Raw genomic sequence first — 7,500 nt, 5'->3', positions numbered from 1 at the left:
ACACAGATATTATATTTCTGTGTGATTCCAATGGAAAGCACATCAACATGAAACGTCTCTTCCCAGGCGAAAGATCCAAAAAGATTTGGAGCCCCACCACCTCTGAAGCCATAGAGAATCTGACCAATACAAACCTCCAGGGTGTTAAACACGTCCTGATTCACACTGGGACAAATGATCTGACTTCACACAACAAAGACCTCGCTCACTGAGACAGGCGGCAGAGAGTGCAACCTCAGCTTTCCCCACAGCCAGGGTAACCATATCCACCCTGTTACCCAGAAGAGACGTACCTCAGCATGAGGTAAACACCATCAACGCTGAAATATCCAAAGCCTGTACAGAGATACCAAACGTCCACATGGCACATCATGCAGAGATCCTCTACCAGCACCTGTATGACTGCCTACACCTCAACCAGAAGGGTGTGCGACTGTTCGCCAAGAATATTAAAGACACAGCTTTAGACCGCAACACATCAGCATCTCACACCAGGAACAGGAGCACAACCAACCACCGTAACCTCCACAGGAGCCCGCAGCACACTGGAGCAACCACTAACAACGGCCAGAGCTTTCCTCAGGGCCCCAGACCCACCTCACTGCACTACACCCCAGCTCCACCTCCTCAGGGCCCCAGACCCACCTCACTGCACTACACCCCAGCTCCACCTCCTCATGGCCCCAGACCCACCTCACTGCACTACACCCCAGCTCCACCTCCTCAGGGCCCCGGACCCACCTCACTGCACTACACCCCAGCTCCACCTCCTCATGGCCCCAGACCCACCTCACTGCACTACACCCCAGCTCCACCTCCTCAGGGCCCCGGACCCACCTCACTGCACTACACCCCAGCTCCACCTCCTCATGGCCCCAGACCCACCTCACTGCACTACACCCCAGCTCCACCTCCTCAGGGCCCCGGACCCACCTCACTGCACTACACCCCAGCTCCACCTCCTCAGGGCCCCGGACCCACCTCACTGCACTACACCCCAGCTCCACCTCCTCAGGGCCCCGGACCCACCTCACTGCACTACACCCCAGCTCCACCTCCTCAGGGCCCCAGACCCACCTCACTGCACTACACCCCAGCTCCACCTCCTCAGGGCCCCGGACCCACCTCACTGCACTACACCCCAGCTCCACCTCCTCAGGGCCCCGGACCCACCTCACTGCACTACACCCCAGCTCCACCTCCTCAGGGCCCCGGACCCACCTCACTGCACTACACCCCAGCTCCACCTCCTCAGAGCCCCGGACCCACCTCACTGCACTACACCCCAGCTCCACCTCCTCATGGCCCCGGACCCACCTCACTGCACTACACCCCAGCTCCACCTCCTCATGGCCCCGGACCCACCTCACTGCACTACACCCCAGCTCCACCTCCTCAGGGCCCCGGACCCACCTCACTGCAGTATGTTTTACCTCCCCAAGCTCTCCAGGAACAACACAGTTGGCAGCAGCAGCAGCAGCAGCCACCTCAGACTCAGACTCAGTCTCCAGCCCAGAGAGACAGCTACACTGTAAAAACGAATTTGGGCTTTTAGTTACCTCAATTCTTTTTCCTTAGTCAGTTCAACTAAAAATGACTAAAACATTGGGCCTACTTGAAATTTTAAGTTTTAATGTGGTCAACTCATCAGTCAAATCAGAACTGTCCAGGTAACTTAAATTGCTGAGTTGACTCAATTAAGTGTGAGTAGTAGCCCCTGCAAAACTGCCTTGGACAACCCACACACGCCCACACGGACATACCCTCCTGCTCCACATGCATCATCCAGAAAAAAGGACCATTGCAGTTTGAGAGGACAGCAAGACAGAGCAAATCATTTCAGGTAAATATTTTTGTAAGTTACAACATGCAATGCCATCCTACCTAATGTTAAAATTGTTGCCAAATCCTCATATTATTTATAGCTAGCTAGCTAACTACAGAATTCTTTCCTCATTGATTTGTGTTCAGAACATTTTCCTCCTTGCCCCTCACTGATTAAGTTACCGATTTGTTACCGACTGGTAACCAGCTGGGGAACGTTAACCAGTCCGGGGCAACGAGGAAAACATCTGCTGCGATTTTATTAATTTTCTAGAAACAACTGACTGCACTACAGTGAAGAATATGAATTCTTCCCCCAGTGTCGCAATATTTTATGGGACATCAGAGTTGCTAAAGGAACCATGGCATGCTTCCCTCAAAATTGGCTAAAATTAGGTCCCTTGAAAGGATGCTTTCTATGGATCCTATACATTTGAGACAACCTAAAACGTGAAAAGTTTCACTTCCTACCAAGAAATGCTACCAAAAATATGTTTTCTTCCATTTGGGACAGAGCTACTGTTTATCTAGCAAGCTTATCAACAGATAGCTTAACATGGATATAATATAAAACAATGTGTTTACTGCTGCATTACAAAGCTTCACTCTTTGTCAGTGCATTGATGTTTAAATTAATCTATGATGATATTAAGATAAAATGCTATCACTTATTGTCTATCCCTGCATGATATTAGTCAGTGATGGTTTATTTGTTAAAAGGCCAAATTTAGTTTATTAACAGTAATTCTGTATTTGCTGTGGATGACATTGTGGATTTGACTGAAATTACACAAGATATGGAGATATCAATCTGACATTGACTTGTTTTCTTTACAGGGCTGGAGGTCATATTGAGTGGTCTGGAGCAGCCTGTCCTGTCCCCTGTTGGATGAAGTTTCTTGTTCTCTTTGCAGATTGCTGCAGAGTTCTGGTTTCTGTTGATCTCCACCAGTCTTTCTTAGATGGACTTGACAAGTATTTTCCAACACTGCTGGAGTTGTACAGAGTGTGAGCCAGCAGCAGGACCAAGCTTCACAGTCTGCTTCAGTCCCTTGATGTTCAAGTAAGGATAGTCTGATCTTAATCAAATTCTTTCTCACCACTGAACAAAGATTGAAGTTGTGACATCACTTGTAAGCGTGGGGCGATGTTACCTTGTGATTATCAGAAACTAACAAATGTCTGCTGGCTCAGTTGTGTGTGTGTTCTCAATCGGTGCTCAAATCATGTTCTGGTTGCGGATGCTTAGGTCCACCAGCTGTGTTTACAGCGCGGCTAGAGCAGTGACAGACAGACTTTAGTTTGTTTGAGGTGTTTTTCTCCTGTGTATTTTGTTATTTACCTTCTTGTTACTTATCCTGTCAAAAATAACCTACACAAGCATGCTTACATTCCATCTTCAGGTCTTGATTTGACTTCCTTTACTGTTCTTCTGTGTTGTAGACTTCCAACCAGAAGAGCAGAGCTGCAGTGTTGCTTGGACTGCCTCACTACCTGAGAAAGGATCCCTCCAACTTCACAAAGTCTGAGAGGTGCGTTACACATAACACTTTTGAATGGCACACTAAGAAATGCATATGGAATTTATTTTTTCTTAAAGGTAAAATGTTAATATTTCTGGTTTACTGAAGCATAATATGACTAGAAAATAAAATCAGCAGGTTCCTGAATGGTAGTGAGTAAAACACAGTGAACAGCCACGGCACACGCACTGTGGAGATTAACTACACACGGTCATTTTGGTACTCTATTGGTTGATATTTTCACCCTGCTCCACAATCTGCCCCACCCCAATCTGTGATGTCAGTATACTTCTGTCTAGAAAAAAAAGGTACTCTGACATCACAGACTGGTGTGGGGCAATATATCAACCACTAGAGCACCAAAATGACCATGTGTGTAGTCACTCTTTAAAACTGAGTTTCAAGGACCACAAAAACCCTCTCCAGTTTCTATTTTCTCTGTTGGCTAATCAGGCGATTAGGATAACTTATCATTGACTATACAGAATTAATATTTTTAACTCAGTAAATGTTGCTAACATTACATAGAACAGTAACTAAGTCAGCCATTGTTTATATAGTTACAGCGCTAGCTTTTATACCCTAATCAGGCAGCTTTACAGCAAATATGTTTTTACATGACATCTACATGACATTTACCTATAACTTGATGGTACATGTGATCAACTGTCTAGAAATTGAAAATATTTTATTTACCTACAAATTCAGTCAGTCATTCATTCATTCACACTCCATGTTAAGATGAGGGATGTTTTAGACCATGGAGCGGCACCAGTCGACTTTTGTTTTTTTACAGTCTTGTGGTGGACTTTGTTTTTTGCGCTGTCACCCAATGGATGTAACGGCCATTACACAATACAATGAGGGACAGTGATAAAAAAAGACATCTAGACTCTGTGTCTTACAACTATTTATTTTCTCATGAAAAAGGGACATGTGTTTTCTCTGCTCGTTAAAGGGTTTTAACTCTAGTCTCTGTGTTAATATAAAAATGTATCATATCGCTCTCCTTGTGGTACACACACAATAATTTAATACATAATGATCTTTAGGCTACTGATTCGGAGGAGGAAGCTGTGAAGGGAGTGGACGTTGGCCTACTCTTCATCACTAAAGAGCCTGGAGGTGAACAAGACCTGCTCGCCAAGGACGCCGTTAACTTTGCTGTGATCCTGGAGGAGAGGATTCTCAATTTGAAAAAATCTTTTAAGATTTGGCATTTTTCTGCATGTTGTTAAGAATCTTATAATGCCTGAACTCTGATTTGAAAAAAAAACAAAAACATTTGTTATGAACTTGAATCAAAATAAATACTTTTTTTTTTTTTAAAGTGATTTCTTGTTTATGAATGCATTCCACTCAGTCCTGTTAGAAAATAAGTGATTTAGTTGACTTGGCAAATAATGCTATTCAAGGTATTGATCAAACTTAAGATTGCCAGTTAGGCCAACTTATACTGGAAAAAGTAACCTGGCTGCCTTAAAATATTATGTTGATTAAACTAAGGTGCTTAGTTGAAATAACTTATGTTTCCTTGTTTGTGCAACAAAAGATAGAAATGCATGTTTGTTGGTTTGACTCATAATGTAATGTCACCTAAACTAGGTATTTAGTTCCTACAACTTGAATTTCCTTGTTAGTAGTACTAAAAATGTTATTGATTGAACTTAAAATATCAAGTTGATCTAACTGTTTATCAGTTTCAGATTAGTCACTTTAACTTATTATTGTGAGTGGTAGGAACTTACATGGAAGTGGAAAGAACTAGACATCCTTAGCTCTCTCAAATCAAGATTTTAAGGCAGCCGGGTTACTTATTTTTTTAAGTTGAGCCAACGTGTTCGTTTTTACAGTGTACGCTGCTGTAGCCGCCAGAGTCAGGACATCTCCACCTACTGAACTGAACCCCAACCAGATAAGAGATGTTATCACATTACTTTGCACTAAATTACTGAGCTAATGGAAGGTAGAACAACCGACACTTATTCATCATCATTGAACAACAATTTTCATTGCGTTGCATTTATTTATTCAGTTTATTTGGTTTGTAAATCAGATATTTTCTAGTGGTACACTGTTCTGTTAAGGAAAAGAAAATAGAATCTTTCTCGATTAGTACCTGGAACATTCAGGGCTTATCCTCTTCAACTTTTGGTTTGAAATCAGCAAACCCCGAATTTGTAAATAGTATTAAAAATATTGATATAATAATTTTGAATGAAACTTGGAATCAAAATCATATCCAAACTAATTGCCCAAACAATTATATAGAACTTATTATACCCTCTGTAAAACACAACCATATTAAGAACGGCAGAGATTCAGGCGGTCTACTACTATGGTACAAAGGAGAATATAAAGATTGCATCTCACCAGTTAAAAAAGTATTCTGGAAAACAACAGAGACGTTTATCTATGTGCAATCTACATTCCACCCTCAAACTCCCCCTACTATGCAGAAGAGGTTTTTGAGGAACTCCAAAAAGAAATTTCCTTTTTCCAAAGTTTAGGATCAGTCTTAATATGTGGTGATCTTAATGCAAGAACTGGTAGAGAGCCAGACTTCCTTAACTTTGAAGGAAACAAACATATATTCAGACATTCCCCTTTGTACCACACTTACATAAATACACAAAGACAAAGTTATGACAGTGTGGTAAACAAAACTGGCAAACAGGTGCTTCAGATGTGTAAAGGCCTGGGTCTGTACATTGTTAACGGCAGAATCAGAGGAGACTCTCTGGGCAGACTCACACACTGCTCTGTGCTAGGTAGTAGTGTTGTAGATTATGCCATTACTGATATTGAACCTCAATATATAAATGCATTTCTAGTATTACCACAACTGCCCTTATCGGACCATAGCCAAATAACCTTATTTCTGAAAAAGTCATTGTCACCCACTGTCAATCCAAACCCAGAGCCAAGGCTGTTTCCTCTGCCGAGGAAATATAAATGGACAGAAGAGAGCACTGCTGCCTATACCGCTGCACTAGACTGTGATCAAGTTCACAACATGCTGGATACTTTTCTGAACACCCAGTATCAGCCTGACGGGGAAAACATAAATTTGGCCACGCATCACTCAAACAGTATATTTATCCAATTGGCAAAAGAATCTAAATTAAAAATATCGCAAAGTAAAAAATCCAGCATAAAACCAAAAGACCGATGGTTTGACAGAGAATGTGCTTTATCCAGACAAAACCTGAGAAAACTGTCAAACGAAAAACACAGGAACCCAAATGACCCAGTGGGGCGGCTTGAATATCTCCAGGCCCTAAAACAATACAAAAAGCTCCTCCATATGAAAAAATTACATTATATGGAAGGAGAACTCAACAAAATTGAAAAAGCTATCAATGATAATACCTTTTGGAATTTATGGAAAAGCATTAACAGAAACCCACGTGCAGAAACCAACCCAATTCAAAACGGCAATATCTGGAAAAATTACTTTGATGACCTTTATAAAAATCCAGAATGTCATGGTTTGAATCCCAGTCAAGTCTTAACAACAGACAAACTGAAAGAACTAGAAAGAGCAGTGAAAGATAACCAATGTGCCCTTGACTACCCCATCACTATTAAAGAACTACAGCAAAAACTCAAAACCCTTAAAAATGGCAAAGCCTGCGGTATAGACAGCATTAGCTCAGAGATGCTGAAACACAGTAATCTCAAACTTCAGTTTGCCATGCTAAAGCACTTTAACCTGGTGCTGACAACGGGATATTACCCCACTATTTGGAATAAAGGTCTTATTTCTCCCATATTTAAAAATGGAGACAAGTACAACCCCAGCAATTACAGAGGCATCTGTGTTAACAGCAACCTCAGTAGACTCTTCTGTAGCATCCTAAACTCCAGATTAATAACATATCTAACCGATCACAATGTCCTGTCTAAAAGCCAGATTGGCTTCTTACCCAACCATCAAACATCAGACCACATCTACACTCTACACACACTTATCCAAAACCATGTTCACAAAAAACACAAAGGGAAGATATTTGCATGTTTTGTAGATCTAAAAAAGGCTTTTGATACAATTTGGCATAATGGATTATTTTTCCAACTCATGCAATGCGGAATTGGTGGTAAAATATATGACCTAATCAAATCCAAATATTCGGACAACCAGTGCTGTGTA

At 42.0% G+C, this 7,500-nt stretch overlaps 1 long non-coding RNA gene across 1 annotated transcript; it reads left to right on the top strand.

Annotated features, from left to right (window-relative positions):
* The first annotated feature begins 1,643 nt into the window (after positions 1-1,643).
* LOC139666773 (uncharacterized) lies at positions 1,644-4,586 on the top strand. The gene is made up of 4 exons (XR_011696918.1): positions 1,644-1,843; positions 2,662-2,887; positions 3,268-3,356; positions 4,400-4,586. It is a non-coding gene; the product is annotated as an uncharacterized lncRNA (long non-coding RNA).
* Positions 4,587-7,500: the final 2,914 nt, after the last annotated feature.

The sequence above is a fragment of the Centroberyx affinis genome, unplaced genomic scaffold, assembly GCF_046629955.1.
Source record: "Centroberyx affinis isolate AG114_WGS23_722 - 3 ecotype Tasmania unplaced genomic scaffold, CSIRO-AGI_Caff_v1 ptg005121l_1, whole genome shotgun sequence".
NCBI classification, from domain to species: Eukaryota; Metazoa; Chordata; class Actinopteri; order Beryciformes; family Berycidae; genus Centroberyx; species Centroberyx affinis.
The sequence above is the reverse complement of the archived record's forward strand: the minus strand, read 5'-3'. Positions and strand labels throughout refer to the sequence as shown.